Genomic DNA, 17,567 nt, shown 5'->3' on the forward strand with positions numbered 1-17,567 from the left:
TCAGAAAGATTTATTGAAACTAGTGTGTATGTATGATAACACATTTCACAGATTAATTATATTTTTCAAATGTAGTGTATATATTCTATGGAGTATTATTTAGCCATAAAGAAGAAAGAAATCTTATCATTTTCAGGAAAATAGGTAGAGCTGTATATAATTACGTTATGTAAAATAAGCCAACTCAGAAAGACAAGTATTGCATGTTTTCCTCATATGTGGAATCTAGAAGAAAAAAAATTTAAAAATAACCGAAAGTAACAAGGAGAATCTTAGAGAAGAAGAAGGGGTTCATACTCAAGGTGGAAGGAAGGGTAAAGGAGTGTCCTGAGAAACAGGATGTGATCACAGGATGTTATTTTCATGTATAAGGAGGCCACAATGAAATCCATTATTCTACATAATTAAAATGCACTAATGAAAATAAGTAAATAACTAATATTCCTATAATTGATGGCATAAATTTCTGTAGCTGTCACAAAATGTCAAATATAGGATTAGAATTGAATTATTGGTTCAAAATCTCAAAGGTATTCCTTTATTTCTTTATCTCTAAAATAAGTGGAACTAAAATAATGTGTATCCTTTCTTCAGAGAGGAAAGACTGTGACTGATTGACAGTGAACCAATGCAGAAATGTGTAGAGGATCAACTTTTAAAAATATGAAGAGTTCATCTTTAGCAACACATGCCTATAGCCTAGTAAGTACTCAAATGAATGCTGCTCATGATAATAGATTGTTAAATTGCTGTCATTGCACTCCATCAGTATATCTTTGGAATTCATGATATTGTCATAGGTAATTGTATTCTGGTACAGAAATTCATATCATTATTTCAATCTCATTTTTGAAAGCTGGGTATCAAAGTGTAAATTCGGGTTACTCATATAAAGAAAGTAAGAGAAGGTGAAATCAGGGGAAACTATCTCTAGGAGACTCGCCTGTAGACTTGTTACAGGACTAAACGGAAGAGGCCTTGATACCAAGAGATGGTCTTGGTGATATTTCAATTAGGTGAGAAAATTAATTAATGTAAGGATTTGGACTCCTTTACAAGGATAAGAAACAAAATATGTTTAACAAAGTTATACATGTATTTCAAATTTGAGTAACATTTAGGTGCATCTTTGAAATCAATCTCTCTTATCCTAGCACTCAATCCGGTTCTGAAAATAAATAAATAAATGCTTAAATATTTCTAAGCAAATGAGTACATTAATTGTTAGACAATTATTTCAACAGTGCATTCTTAAATCTTAGCATTACTAGCAATGTATCTCTGTGATTTCTAGATATTATTTAAAATATGTGAAATTCAAAAGAGACAGGGAAAAAACCAATATTTTCAAGATACATAAAATTACTGAAAAATTGCAGAATAAGCACAACAATACCATTCTTCAGATTGCTAATTTCTTCTATGAGAAAAAAAAAATTCTGAGTGATTATAGTTCTCCTCAAGTTTCTTGAATTTTTTTCTTAAGTAAAACAATTATACTTTGAAATGAATTATCAAATATGAGAAACTATCTTTTGTTGTTGGACTCTGAAGTTAGAAGTAGAATTTTTTGTTATTTTTGTTATTTTTTTTTCTTAATTTCTACCACCTGATAGTTGAGATCTTAAAAAAAAATAACTCATTGTCCAATATTGTAAGAGCGGGAGGGCTTTGGAAAATTAAAAATTTTATTCCTCATTACAGCCATGTTAGTAGGTACTATGACAGCCAGTGTGGTGCAAGATTCTTTTCTTCTTTTGTTTGTTATCACTGGGTATTGAACCCAGGGCTTCACAAATGTGAGATAATTGCTCTAGCCTCAGCCTTTTATAAAATTTTAATTTTGAGACAGAATTGTCTGCTTCGCCTCAAACTTATGATCCTCCTGCCTCAGGCCTACAGATGTGTACCACTATGCTTGGATGGTGCATTGTTAGTCATATAGGCTCTGATATAAGATAACTTAATACTACAAGTAAACGCCAATAAGTGTGTCAAGAAGAATCAAAACTGCGTGGCTAAAGAGCTCTTTCTATCCCATTCTAAATTCTGTGATGTTTTAAGGATGCCAGTGAGAAATTATCAAGCAGCATTGGATAAAGGAGGAATGATGTCCATCCTTTAAAACTCCTGAAATTTCCAGTTTCAACTATACTAATATTGTAAAATGTTGTTTTCATCTAAAATTATCTTGTATAGAATTTAGGATTTTCACCTCATATTTGATAGGTGCATGATACTGGAATGTTCCCTATAAATAATGAATAATTTCAGTGACATTTATATTTTTATCATGTCTATAAGGTCTGGATGGATGTCCATCTTAAGTAATAGCTGCCATTTCAAGGAAAAAGTTTTACTTTCCTACTCAAGGGCATTTCTGAGAAAGGCTCATCACTCCTTCATACCAACCCAACCCCTAACCTCCCATCTTAGGACCTGGCTGGCTCTGATTCCTGAGCCTGCCCTATAAAACTCCCAGAATCCTAGCCTGTTTTGCCTCTCTCTCCTATAGAGAGAAGGCCTTTATCTGTCAGCTCTGACATGTGTGTCTCTGCCCCGTCTCCATCTTTAATTTCTCAATTACCTGTCTCTCTTGTTCCCCACTTTCCCTTCAATGTCAATTCCATTCACCCTTATCAGAATAAATCATATCAAATGTACTGGTCAATAATAAGAAATGTATACCATAGAGTTATACAAATACAAGTAACTTCTGGATGATTCACAGATGTAGAGAAATCAATGATTAACAACAGATATGGCAGTATCAAAAGAAGACAAATATGCCTCGTCCTGAAGAAATAAATTGAAGTTATTTTGAAAGGATATCTTCCAGATATAAAAATAAATAAAGAAAAAAAGTAAATATAGGGGATTAATAATTGTTCTCTGCACATTTACCACGTTGGAGTATATCTTTCTAAATGGAAAAAATAAGTTAATGAAAGATTCACCATCTACTTTTCTAGCAAACTTCTTGTGTAAGTGAAAAGATCTATTACTTCAACAAATAGAAAGCATTATTTGCCATCAAACTACACTAAATGTTCTGGCTGTGTTGTCAACAAATAAAATTCCTATAACAATTTTGACTTCAGCTGATTCCTGCATGCCTTTTACCTCTGTCAACTTACTACCTCAAGAGGCTAACTCAGTTTATTATATTTTCTTTGAAATAATGTCCAATATTCCTTTAACCCATTCAATTATTTCTGTCTTCTTGCCAAATCTGTACTCTTTGATCTTTTAATTTATTTAAGCTATTACATATTCTTGAAGATTTGGGAATAAATTTATCATTAATTTGATAATACTCAATGTAAATTAGGTACAATGAATACACTTTCTGTCCATTCTTTCTTTTTCTTAAACAACCGAGTGTCCAGAGAATCCATAGCCTCCCCTGTGCACCTCCACTTCTTGTTAATGACTTTCTCGCCATCAAATATTGATGCGAGAATATGATTATTAATATTTTTTTCCTTGTTACCTCTGCCTTTAGAAACAATTAATCCCTCACTTTTACATAAAAGAAGTGCTGAATTCAGACCATTTGGCCATAATACCTTCTTTTCTTTCTTATAAATATTCTTAATTATTCACTGACCATTTAGTCACTGGCTTATGACTGTCCTTGGCCTCACCAATATCCTGAGGGACAAGATCATATCTGAGAGTCAATAATTTAATTCATATTATATATTTGTTTCCCCTCCTTAATTCTAATAGCTTTAAGTTTCATACCACATATGTACAATGGGTGGTCAGTACCTAGAACTTCATCATAATCCAAAATTTCATCATCTGATCTTATTTTTCTAGTTTTTAGTCTTTTCCTTTAAATACATTTACACTTATAGCCTTATAGATACTTTTTTTCTAAACCAATGTATTTTCTATTAATCCATAAGCTATAATATATCCCCTTGCTTCCTTATGAAAGTCTCCAGGGAATTCCAATTCTTGTTGTTTTTATTAGTATTTTATTTTCTTACCTGTGAGGGATCTCTCAAATTTAGTCATTTAATTACTAAGGATCAAAATGATACAAAACAAATTATGTCTCACTAATTATTCCCATTTAAAAACTTGTTTAATCTGTTTGTTCCCAAGTATGAAGTTCTCAGAAGTGTCATTTAAAAAATTGTTTAAATTTGATTTAATCTAAGCTCCAAACATCAAATATTTCATAAAAATTCTTGGAATTAAAAGATTGGTAAAAAGTATATGTATCTATGCCCAATACATATTAGGGGGTACAGGGGCCCAATTATACATTAAGCTATTACATGTTCTTGAAAATTTGGGAATAAATTTAACATTAATTTGCACTGCAATATATAAATTCACAGTGTTCCTTTAAAGGGTAGTAAAACATGTTTTCTCACCAAGAATATTTGAACATAACTTTAGGCTGCACAGAACTTAAAAAAATAAGAAATTATATGCATAAAATAAAAGAGGCACACAGGAAGTTTAAGGAGCTGGAATCCATGAAAATGTTGTGCTTTCTCTAATATGTGGATGCTAGAGAGGAAAAAAGAAAAGAAAGTTGGGGATAATCTCATGAAAATCAAAGCAAGATCACTAGAGAAAAGGGAACAGTGGGAAGGGGTAGGGGAAGAGGATGTACTGGGGAATTATATTGGTCAAATTATATTGTTATGTTGTTATATATAACAACAAAACCCACCATTATGTACAGCCATAATTCACCAAAATATGGAAAATAATAAAAAGGGAGATTTGAGAAGATAGAAACAATAGAGAAATTATGAAGTAATTTCTCATTGAAGACCTCTATTTAACTGGGTGCGGTGGCTCATACCTGCTGAAATCCCAGCAACTCAGGAGGATGAGTTGTGGATCAATTGAGCTCAGGAATTAGAATCTTGCTTGGACAATATAGGAATATCCTGTTAAAGAAAAAATAAAAATAATAGATTTTATTTTTAAAAGGACTCTATTTTCTGTGTCCAGTGAGAAGCTGATTAATCTCATGTATCAGAAATACATGTAAGTTGGGAATAAAAGAGATGAATTATTTCCATCAATTTTCCAAAAGTTCTTTGAGTCTAACCCAACAAAAAGCAAAGGCAGAATATAACATATTTATTAGGCATTTGTGTGTTTCTTCATATTTTTCTCTTTTTGGTAGCTACCAATTTCCTTTCCCTTTAAAATTATTTGTCCATTTTCCACCTTTTCTCAATGATAGGATTCAGATGTTATTAAGTATTGATATTTCTTAGTCAGTGAGGCCTGATAGAAAGGGTAATTTTGCTCATTTGTTTTTGGCATTAGAAAAAGCATATCTATTTCTAACTTTGGATTTTCATCTGAGAATATATTTATTTTACACCTGCATGTACAGAAACTTACCTGAGCCCTATATTTTAGTAATGATTGTCTATATAAAATATTTATTATTCCACATGACAATATCTGTTCAATGAAAATAGCTCTTCTTGAAAATAAGTAAACTTATGCTTTTAAATATGCATCATTTCCCCCAGATTCAAGTATTGCTTTCAATTGCATTGAGTTGGATAAATGGAAGAAAATCAACTTCCTATAGCCATAGTACTTTTCAAAGACCTCTTCTATTTTTAAGTGTTTATATATTTTCTGCTTCCTGTATAGTAGTGCCAGATTTATTTCCCTAAGCAGCTGTGAGTATGGCTTTCAGAATAAGTGTATGTAAAATTGTATTAGTACTGCAGCCTGTTTCTTGATGAGAGTAGGCATTTGTATACACGTTAAGCTTTCAGATTGTCAAACCAATACGTAAGTATGTAAAATGATTTTGTATTTAGAATTTCAATTATATATAAAGTGAGTAGGCTGATGTCTATTCTGACACATTATACATGATATAGGGATGACTGTGAATATGTATTGAGATACTTGATTGGAAAACTCTCAGTTCAATCACTAGTCATTTTTTTCTTTTGCCTTGAATAATCATTCAGAACCATCATTTTCTCCAGGATACAGAAATACAGGCTCTGCTTTACCTAATTCAAAGGGAGATAATTAGGATCAAGTAGAAAAACCAAATTGTCTGACACCAATGTGCACACTCCATATCACTTTATAGATGTAAAATTTATAATTTTATTGCACTTCTAAAATTTTATTTCCTTTGCAAATATGATTGCTATGTCATCATTCTGTACTAATGTTATCCTTTAATATTCACCATATATTAAACTAAAACTTAGTAATTGTAATTACTACTTATGGATTATTTACTAAGCACCTAACCTCATGCTAAATGTTTTAACATATTTGTCTCTCAGTAAAACCTCAAACAATCCTGTAAGTTGAAAGTATTATTATTTGATTTAAGAAAGAAACTTGGTCTTGGGGATGTTAAATGACAACTGCTTTATTTCAGAGCCATTCAAAGTTAGTTATATTTGGCACCAACGCAAATTTGGTATTAAAAAAATGAACAATGAAAGGAATTATGAAGAATTAATAGCTGGGTTTATAGAGTAGAAAATAACTGGGCTTGAGTCTTGACCCTAATCCTAGGTTTAAGGACTTGGGCAAACCCAACTATGTGTGTGTGTGTGTGTGTGTGTGTGTGTGTGTGTGTTCATGGACAAATGTGGCTTAAAGGAGCTATAGCTAATGTGCAGCTATTAACTATCATACAACACATACACACAAAATGTTTTTAATGTTTTAATCAAAAATTTAAGATCAATTAAACAGAGTTGAAAATAGCACCTAGTGTGAGGATAAAATGAGACCATGATTTCAAAAATGTACTGGGAATAAAGTAATCAATGAATGGTGGCTATTTCCATAATTATCTTCATCAATCCAAGGATTAATTTATTTATTCATAGAATTGTTTGCTAAATTTTGTAGATTAATTTAAGCAAGAAGAAATCCTGACATTAAGCTTAATTCTTTTACAATCTATCTTTTTGTCAGTGGAATATGGAGACACCCACTCTTCTAGAATCTGTATTGTCCAGTTTAGTTTTAATGAGAATTTACTAAATGCAAATGCACATATTTACTTAAAGCCCTCTTATTTATAGATACTGTCATCTTTTCACCTCTTAAAGCATACCAAGAACGGCCCTACAGTTCTGAAAAATTGCCTCAGCATTCTGTTATGGCTCATTTAGATCATAATAGTATATGAGGAGAATACAATTTATTTCTTGACTGAACCCAAAAAGACCAAAAAAAAAAAAAATCAATATTTGAGAGCAGGGACCTTTCATTCTATTTATTTATAAAATACTCAAGAGGTAGTAAGCATCCATAAAACAATTATTTAGAACAACTGCTTAGTCTACTACAATGGAAAAATCATATTTGGAAACGAAAACAGTGTGAGATAAAAGGGCAGAGATCCAACATGTGCAAGATTCATTTATCATGCAGAACAATATATAGTCTATTTGTAGAATAGAATTTTTCTTTATGTAAATATTTGACATATTTTGATATAAAATTGAAATTAGGAAAGTTTGAAATGCTGTGGCAAGTTTAAATTTTATTAATCAGCAGCTGAATTAAATGGAATACAATCTTGTGGTTGCAAATTTGTGATGGTATGCTATGATGTACACGAGGAAAATAAGGACAAAGTAGGGAGTCCAGGTAGACAAAGAGAGCTAGAAAAGTAATCTTATTAAAATTAAGCATGAATTCCAAAGACATAATGTTAACATCTATTATTAAGTAATATAACTTAAGAATAAAAGTAAAACTATTTTTTAGTCTCTGTATACCATCAATAAACTTTTATTTTTATGACTTATATTTGAAGAAATGAAAGTCAACTGTATTCTCCCCTATTTCCTTGGCTAGGAATGGGTGTGAGTGTGTGTGCATATGTGTGAATCAATACGTCTGTTTTCCTCTTTATTAATTGCTTATTCTCCCCAAGTTGATGGATCAATATATTAAACAGTAAATACTTATTCAGTGCTTCCCATGTTTCAAGTATTGTTTTAGGTATTTGGTAGACATCAGTAAGCAAAACCAAAAATGTGCCTTCTTTGCTACACTTTAGTAGGAGAAGGCAAAAGTAATTGACACATAAAACTAACAATCATAATGTAAATGATATTGTGAGAGGGTGACTAATAATATGCAAATATCTAGACTACACATAACTTCAATACTATGCAGAAGCTCTGCCTCTTGATATATTTTATTTCTTACTTTTTAAAAAATGTATACATGGCAATTGTTAAATTTCATGAAATGGCAACTTCACATTGATTCTCTCTGATAGCTTCAAGATCCAGATTGTTACTATTTCAATCCTCCTTTTGATTTCTGATTTCTATGCATGAAAATGTAGAAAACTGTGGTCATAAAATTTGTATGCAGCCAGCATTGGTAGCATGTTTCCGGCAAATGGAAATGTATAAAGACATAAGAAAACATACTGCTCATGCCATTGGAGGCCGATGTCTTGGAAGATGTAGGTCCATGCAGATGCCTCCTGTGATCATGGCCCACATTTTCATTTCATTTTAGCATACCTTCTTTATTTAGACTTCTCAGTCATGCCCAAGCTCATAAGTTCCTATAGAACAGAAATGCTAGATTCATTATTTAATAGGGTAACTGCCAGCACATATAAGTAGCCAGATTAACCCCTGGTGAGAGCAAACCCATAACTATTGTTTAATCTCATTTCTGACTTTCTTGTATCACTCTCTCCCACTCATTAACTATTTAACACTGGGCTGTATTTTATTCTGCCTAGTGTTGTTTTGTTCTGTTCCTTCTCTTTCTTTTGGGGACCTCTCTTTCATTCATTCTGAATGACAGGCTTCATTTTCCCTAAGGAACCTGCTCACAGAAAGCCCCTCAGTCCCTCCCTTTTCATTTTGTAGTATGGAGCTTGCCTCAAATAAAAAGACAATGATTTCCTTATTGTACTAGGATGACGTGAAGTTTTAGGACGTGAAGACATTTGTAATAAAGGACATCTTTGAAGGCTTGGTCTTATGAATTGTCCTAGAAATGCTATCATTGAAGCCACCCATATCATTGATTCCTACCCCTAAGCCCCCTTCTGGTTGCTAATTGATGATAGTCCATGGGGTGTGAGGATTAGTGCCAATCTGTGTCTGTATTTTATGGAGGCTTTATTCTGTTTAGGATAATGAAATTATAATTTATATTTTATAACAATATTTTCATCTTTCAACATCAAATATTTATGGGAAGCCCTGGCTGCCATTTTTCTTTTCTTTCTCAAAAATGAAACATACATACTCCATTATGTTGACTTTCTATGATAATTGTCCTAATCATTCAGTAAAGCAGGATTACTTTTGCCAGTTTCACAAGCTATCCAATCACATACTTTGAAATTGTCTAGGTGTGGGAGAATACTCTTTGAAAAATCTCTGGGCAGATGGTCAAGCCTGACTGGTAGGTTTTTTGACATCAATTGAAGCAACTCTTAAAAACCCAGACATTAGATCAATAAGCTCAGACTCTAGACAGATTTGAAAGGTGGAGAGGAGAGCCAGTCTTGGCTTCTGGTGCAAAGCTCAAGCTGATAACAGAAGCTAGTCTGCACAGTGTATGTTGTGATAGCTTTCACAGGGTATAGTTAGCCATTAAACAGGTGTCACAGTGAGCTGGCAAAATATCCAGAAGAAGTTAACCCAGTTAAGATAATTAATTAGAAAGCATGGAAGACTTGTATTTGACTCAGGATTCTACCACATAATAGTGGGATCCTCAGATTTTCATATCTATTCAATGAGAATGTAAAATGCTCAAGTAATTTTATATGAATCTGTTAAGAAAGGAAGATTCATAAACATTTGAAGACAGAAGAAACCCTGCCTAGGACCTAAAAATCCAATTATGAGGAGGAAACAAATAATACTAAGAGTAAATATTTATTATGCAGTAACAAAAAGTACTGTCTTATTTCTTTAGTATTTCACAGATTGCAAAAGAAATTTACAAACATTATATTAAAGCTTTATCCCATAAATCAAGCAGGGTTTATTAACTCATTTTAAGGTTGAAAATAAAAATATGAAAACTTAAATGTATTAGCTATGTTTAAATTGTAAGAGAAATGAATTACATCCTAAAATGCCTTGAAGTTAAAAGAGATTTTACTACCTTATGTAATAACAAAGTGTGAGATTAGGGAGGGTTTCAGGCATAATTAAATGTAAGGCTAATAAGAAAGTCATCTCACTTTATTTTAAAAAAATAGCATTGATATATTTTGCTTCATTTTCAGGTACTGAGTGGTCTTCTCAAATAACTCTGAGCATATTTCACGTGGTAGGAGTAAAACGGCTGTTGCACCTTCAAAGGAAAAGCTGCCCTAAAGGTGGGTTCAATTTTTTTAAGAACATTTGAAAAATATCTGAGAATAATTCTGACCTCAGAGGCTTCTATAACACATCAGTCAACCAGCATCTGATGTATAGAAATATGATTTGCTATCAGACAAATGCACAAGACACACAGAGTAGTGTAAGGTGAAACCTGTAATTTGACCCACATGAACAAAGAATCCTGAACAAATGGATAACCACATGAAAACTGGGGTTGATGCTCAAGAAGGAGGAAAGGATGCTGAGATGCCAGCAAAAATGTAGAAAGCTGTAGATGGACAGTTAAAGGAACCTGGTGCAGGTCCCAGCAGAATGCAGATATTCTGAGCACATGCATACAAAGGAAGAAGCAAACAAACTTTATTTTTCAAATCTAATGAGATGGTAAAGAGATAGGGAAAAAAAGGTATGCACGAATGTGATGTGATTCAAAAGATTAACACAAAAAAATATTGTTGTAATTACCAGAGTAACTAAAATAGTATGCTTTATATTAGATGTGCCCTGAAAAGTTTCATGGAAAGAAGTCCACCAGGAGAATTATACAAGCTTCCTTCCTATTGCACATTTGGTGTGTACAATTCTAACTGAAGTTATAACCAGAAGAATTTCCTAGGCAATATATCTGTAGAGGTACATGCAGGGAAACTATTTTTCTATGCAATGCATTTTTGGCTGCTTCATTTTATCATGGTATATTCTTTAACAGGTTTAAGCACTATCAAGCAGTGACAGATATGTACTCATTTCTGAAACAAGTGTAGATGGTGATATTTCCTGCTGAGAAGCAGAGCTCTATACACTGTTGAAGTTACATACCATAAATACAGGACTGAGTCCTCAGTAATTACTTCTGCATTTTAAGTCATGAGGCAAATAACCTCATGTATTTATAGCCAACTCTATTAAGTATTCAATGATTATTTGTTGACTCATGCATTGATTAATGCAGGGTGGTGTTATTTGAAAGTATGTGTTGGTAGAAAAAGATCTAATTGGTCTGATTAGATAGGCTGCATGGCCTTCACAAACAGCTTGGGTGTACTATTTGCGGATTTTTGCAAATATAGATTAGAAAGGAGAAATGGAGGAGGGAAAGAGAACGGGAGAGGGAGAGACAGAAAAGGCAGAGGACTGATGATAACACATTTCAGCTTAGTTCACTGAAAATCTATAGTCTGTCCCAGAGTTTGCTTTCATGTTTTCTTTCCTTTTCACAGTATGTTGATATAAAAGACTTTTTTTTTTTAAGACTGGCGCTAATTTGGTAACTTCTAAAAGCTGTATTATTTTGATAATACCCATTCAAGCAATTATCTGAAAATTGGATCAGCATAGAGTGCTTAATACTGGGGTCACTATTTGGTGGCCAACCTGGTGCCCTATAACTCAGGAAAAGTATTGTGAATCAGCACAAATGTATTTATATTGGAAATAAATAACAATGACTACTGACTTAGTATGGTAGTGATATAATTTAGTAAAACAAGAGAGATTTTTTTTAATATTGGCCTAAAGAAATTTATGAGGTTATTTTTCAAACATGACCACAAGTCATAGTGGTCTTATTAACTTTATTTAGCATTAAGACTTTTGTGTGTGTGTGTGTGTGTGTGTGTGTGTGTGTGTGTATGTGTACTACTGGGGATTGAATCCAGGGTCTTATGTATGCAAGGCAAGCACTCTACCAACTGAGCTATATCCCCAGCCCATGGCTGTTTTTTTTAAATTTTTGAATTATGAGAGTTTTTAAAAATAAAGTCCAAATAATTCTAATGCATATTCCTTCATCAATTTTTTCAATCTTTGAATAAGTTAGAATTTTTTTCCATGTTTCCACATACCCATTTTTATAGAAAGAGACTATTTTTATTTTGACAGGATGAAACGCCTGAATGTTGTAATCAATTAAGACTGTCAGCAGTGTGAACATACCGGACATATGGAATCTACAAACATAGAGGCTCTTGAGAATACAGAAGTGTGAGATGGGTTAAAAGTAAAAATTCAAAAGTATTTATTTTTCTACTTAAATCTAGGTGAGTCTTTGTATGTTTTATAGTATTCTATGTGCTGGACATATAAATCTTATTATTTTGCTATTACTATTGGTGACACAGTTCATTATTGTTAAATATTTTTTTAAATACATTTTATTTTAGAACAGTTTAGATTCATAGAAAATTGAGAAGAGTGCAGAGAATTCTCACTCAATTTTTCTTAGATTTTATCTAATGTGTTTATACTGTTTCAGTATTCTATCCCTGATACCACATTGCATAGAGTTTTTATGAAAACTCCTCTTTGATAAAACATTTACTCTGACTTTCCTTGTTTTCATAACTTGCACAGTTTGAAGAGTACTGGTCATATATATTCCTCAACTGAAATTTGTCTGATAATTTTTCTATTATTAGACTGAGTTTATGTATTTGAGAGGAAGACTACAGAGGTTAAGGGGTTTCTTCATCACATCAAACTAAGATGCATATTATCAGCCTAACATTGCTGTTATTCATTTTGAATACTTGGTGAGAAATTATGTTTCACTTCTGTAAAGGTTGAATGTCTACAAAAATTACTTGGAAATATGTATGGGAGATTGTTATCTCATTCATTTATTCCATCATTCCTTCTTTCTTTATTTGTATCAATGTGGAATCTTGAATATTAGTTATACATTTTTGGTTCTTACAATTGGTTTTGATATCTCTTTGATGAAACTCCGTATTTATGTGCACATGTCTACATGTGTGTGTTTATCACATAACCATATTTGGGCACTATGAAGGGTTCCCAAGCATTTATACTGTGACCCTGTCTTAGAATTCGCCATTTCTCTAAGGAGTACTGGGTTCCTTCGTGTTATGATTTAGATATAAGGTGTCCCTCAAAAACTCATGTATGAGACAATACAAGAAGGTTTAGAGGTGTGAGATGATTGTATTATGAGAGTCTTAACTGAAACAGTGCATTAATCCTTCAGTAGAAACTAACTGGCTGGAAACTCTAGGCAGGTACAGTGTTACTTGAGGAGATAGTACCAGAGGTTGTGCCTTTGAGGTATATATTTGGTCCTTGTTAAATGGAGTTTCCCTCCACTTCTTGGTGTAGTGTCCTGAGCCATTTGAAATTATGAGTGTCAAATAAATTCTTTCTTCTCTAAAATAGTGCTTGTTGGGTGTTTTGGTAGCAGCAGCAAAAAAACCTTACTAAAACACTGTGATTATTGGATGGTGTTAGGAACCATGATCTGAGTGTCCGGTGTATTTACAGCTACTGGGATATCCTTATTTTTAGGTTTTCTTGCCTGAAAGAACATGAAAAAATATCTGTAGGTATTTTGTAAGTATAAGCAACTATAATTATTTCTATATGTAACTACTTGAACCTATATTAATCTACAGATGAGTTCATACTAATATCACCTCCACAAATCTATTAGCATAAAAATCAATCTAACTTCCAGTACTTGCATATTCCAAGTCTCCCAAGAGCATAAGAAATGTCTCCAACCATCCAATATCATTTTAATTAATTTTTAAATTTCTGTGTCCATATATAGTAGTATCAGGAGTGTCACTGAATATCATAACAAGAAACAATTTTATTAACTAACATACTGAGCTTAGTTTCCAATATTTTTTTCCTAAATTTTATAGATTCCACTCATTACCCAAATTATTAAATATGCACACTCCCATTGTTGAGGTCATTTTCTGCTTTGCCTCTGACAAAGGTCACTTACCTATAATTTTGTGGGTCATCTGCGCCATTTCTGTTCTATTCATCTATGTGTTTATTCTTTTGACAGTATAAAATATTATTCATTATTATAGTTTTATAATAAATCTTTAATGTAAAATGGTCTTCATTATTATAGTTTTATAATAAATCTTTAATGGTAATGTATCATCTTTGATATTTTTTACTCTTTTTTAATAGTTTCTGGAAACATCTTGGTATTTTTTCATTCTATGTAGGCTTTAAAATAGTTTTATTAATATCTAAATAGGTTGATGGAATTTTGATTGGAATTGATATCAGTCTTCAGATAAAGTGGGGAAGAATTGATATTTCAATTCATAACATGAAGTATTTCTCCATTTATTTAGAATTTTAGTGTTTTCTTTGGAGTTCTGTACTTTTCAGCATATAGTTTTTGAATGTATCATGTTAAAGCTGTAGCTAAGAATTCTCCTTATTGGTGCTATCATAGATAATTTTTTTTAATTTCACAATTTACTTTTTAATTGAGGTCTATAAGTAAATGGCTTTGTGTATTGTCCATTTATCCTCCAATATTGTTATACTTACTTATTAATTCCAGGACGTTGTTAGAGTAGTTTTGAAACCGCCACTTAATCGTGACACTTCTGCTCCCTCACATGATGAATTATAATATTAGAAAAGCACGTGGAGGCAAGCATATAAAGCAGGGTTTATTTTAAAAGAGCTAACATAGACTTCTCCCACGAGGGAGAAGGAGGCCATAGCTGATATCCTAGTATCCCAAGAAATGAGGTCTTCTGCCCTTTTTATATGACCTATGCTTCCTTTGTTCTGTCCTCTTCCCCTTATCTTTCTCCTTCTTGTGTGGGTGACTAGGCCCAGGAAACACTCAGTGGGATGGCCAAAAGGTGGGCTGAACCATGAAGGGCTGGATGGAGCAGCCCAGAAAATATTAACATCTCAATGTAGGGAAAGGGCAAGTCCTGGGACTGGGTACTTTAGGAATAAGTTGCAGCAGGGGCAGGTTATCTTGGTTGGGTAGAGGAAGGGTCTTTAAGGCATTTCAATCATCAGGGGGCAGTCTCCAATTTCCCTGACTCACTCAAAGTGGCCTCTTATATCTGACCTGACTTGATTTACCTATCAATACCTACTGCCTGTATAATTCTGGCTTGGTTTCTTAGGGGTTTTCTTTTTCTTTTCTTTCTTTCTTTTGTTGGGGGTCGGGTTAGCAGGGATTAAACCCAGGCATGCTTAACCACTGAGTGACATCCCCAGACCTTTTTTTTTTTTTTTTTTTCTCTCCTTTGAGGCAGGGTCTCACTAGGTTGTTTATAGTCTCACTAAATTGCTGAGAATGGCTTCAAACCTGCAGTCTTCCTGCCTCAGCCTTCCACACCACTGGGATTACTGGAGTATGCACCACATCTGGCTAGTGTTTCCATTTATATGATCATGCCATGTGCTAAAAAGACAGTATTATTTCCTTCTCATTTCAAAACCTTTCATATATTTTTCATGTACGATTGCACTTGCTAGTCTTTCTAGAATCATGTTTGAAGAGGAGTAGTGAGAGAGAATATCCTTACTTGTTTCCAATCTTAGGTGACAAGTATCTGATTTCCATATTATATTAATTGTAGTTATTTTTTACCAAGTTGAAAAAGTTCACATATCTTGCTAACTTTCTGAGTTTTTATCCTGAATGGGAGATGGACTTTACAGAAGTTCCTTGTCCTTCAAATGATGTAACCAATTTATTTTTCTTCATTAACTTGTTTAAATTCCAGACAATGTCATTTGATTTTCAAATGGTAAACCATTCTTGTATGTGTAATTTTTGTGTGCATTGTTGTTATCAACTTGTGACTATTCTTTGGGGTCTTTTATGTTTAAATGAACACCAGGAATTACTATGCATTTTCCTCCCTTATAATGAATTTATCTGAATTGATATCACCTAATGATTGCCCCATTTTAGGAAGTTAGAAAATGTTCACTCTGTGTACATTATTTGGAAGACATTGTGAAAAACTGATACTTTTTTCTTAAATAATAGGAAGAATTGATTAGTGAAAAAGTATGTACCTTTTTCAAATTTTTTTACCAAATTATTCATTTCTAATTTGATTCATTTAGATTTATTTCATAGATGTAAAAAGCCATTCATGTTAACTGTTTCTCCCCATAGGAATTTCATTAACTTATATCCTTCAAGATATTGATAAATATCATTTAGCATATCAAGTTTTGTAAGAACAGAGTTGTTCATAAGTCTCCAGGAGCAATGACTTCTCTCTCATTCTGATAGTGGTAATTCCTGATCTATCTCTCTCTCTCTCTCTCTCTCTCTTTCTCTCTCTCTCTCTTTCCATTAACTCACCCAATGGTTTATTAATCTAAATGATCTTTCCAAGTTTCCCATTTTTTATTTCATTGGTGTTCTCTATTGTTTTCCTGTTCGATTATATCGATTTTGTCTTTATTATTTGCTTTATTATTTAATCTTCTGTTAGAATTAAAGTCCTCTTATCCCTTTAGTTTCCTAAGTCCCCAATTGAGGCCATTGATATTAAATTTTTCTTTTTTCCAACAATGGTTTGTTAATACTATAAATTCTCTTGAAGTATTCCTTTGGGTGTAACCCAAAGTTTTCATGAGTAAATATTTCTCTTGTGACTTCTTTGACACATGTGTTCTTAGAAATGTGTTGTCCCATCTCCAAATATTAGGGAATTTTTTTTTTGGGTTATCTTTCAGTTACTAATTTGGACTTTCATTTCAATCTAGTGGAATTATATTATCCAAATTTTTTAATAGCTCAGGTTTGTTTGTTTTTGCTAGAATGTGGGCTATCTTTGTAAGTGTTCCACAGAAGTTTGTGAAGATTGATTGGAAAGCTGCATTTGGATGGAGTATTCTATAAATGTCAATTAAATCTGGTTGATTGATTTTACTCAATGTCAAATATATTTTTTATTGATTTTATGTTGGTTTGATCTATCAATTAATTAAAAAAAATATTTAAGCTGTCTTAACCTATTGATATTGTGTAGCAAAATACCATTGCCAATAAAGAAAACAAAATAAGAGGAAACTATTTCTTGCAGTTTTAGAAACTGCAATATCAAGGCCCAGCAGATTTGGTATCTGTCAAGAGCTTTTCTTTTAGTTCCTATACTTGACCTTTTCACAGTGTCCTCATGTGGTTGAAGTAACAGGGGTCTCTCTCACACCTCATTTATAAGGACATTTATCTCATGCATGAGAGTTCCTCCCTCATGTCCTGATCATCTCCTAAATGCCTTATTTCCTAATACTGCCATATTTGAGGTTAAGATTTCAACACTTGAGTATTGGGGGACACAAACACTTTTACTCACTCACACAAACTCTTTTGCCTTACATATTTTGATAATTTATCATTAGCTTTATACAGATTTAGCATAATTATATATTCTTGGAGAACTGGCT

Source organism: Callospermophilus lateralis, chromosome 8, assembly GCF_048772815.1.
Source record: "Callospermophilus lateralis isolate mCalLat2 chromosome 8, mCalLat2.hap1, whole genome shotgun sequence".
NCBI lineage: Eukaryota > Metazoa > Chordata > Mammalia > Rodentia > Sciuridae > Callospermophilus > Callospermophilus lateralis.